The sequence below is a fragment of the Sinocyclocheilus rhinocerous genome, unplaced genomic scaffold (genome assembly GCF_001515625.1).
Source record: "Sinocyclocheilus rhinocerous isolate Xijiao unplaced genomic scaffold, SAMN03320098_v1.1 scaffold22, whole genome shotgun sequence".
Lineage (NCBI taxonomy): Eukaryota > Metazoa > Chordata > Actinopteri > Cypriniformes > Cyprinidae > Sinocyclocheilus > Sinocyclocheilus rhinocerous.
The window spans coordinates 290,701-291,087 of NW_015642832.1; positions in this window are offsets into that span (position 1 = coordinate 290,701).

Sequence of the window (387 nt, forward strand, 5' to 3'; positions counted from 1 at the left end):
TTATGTAAACAGTGGATACAGTTTGTTTTTCCGGGGCAGCAACGGAGTTTCACAAGTGTGTTTGTTGACGAACGTTTTATAAACAAGGCCCAGTTCGACGCTGGATTTGCACATCGTTTGATACTGAAAGATGGAGCGGTCCCAGCTATAAAAGATCAAGTGAAACGGCATCAAATGTCTGTTTTGTTGGCATTCGGCGCCCAAGTGCTCATCACTCTTTAACTCCGCCCACGGCGTGCCTCCAGGAGCTCTGCTTTTTCCGGAGAGAATCGTAAAGCTGTGTCTTTCTTTTATAAATATGATAAAACTAAAGACTTTTTGGAGATATGAAGGATGCAGTACTACTCTATAGGTACTCAAGATTAACATGAGGTTGGGTGAAACTGT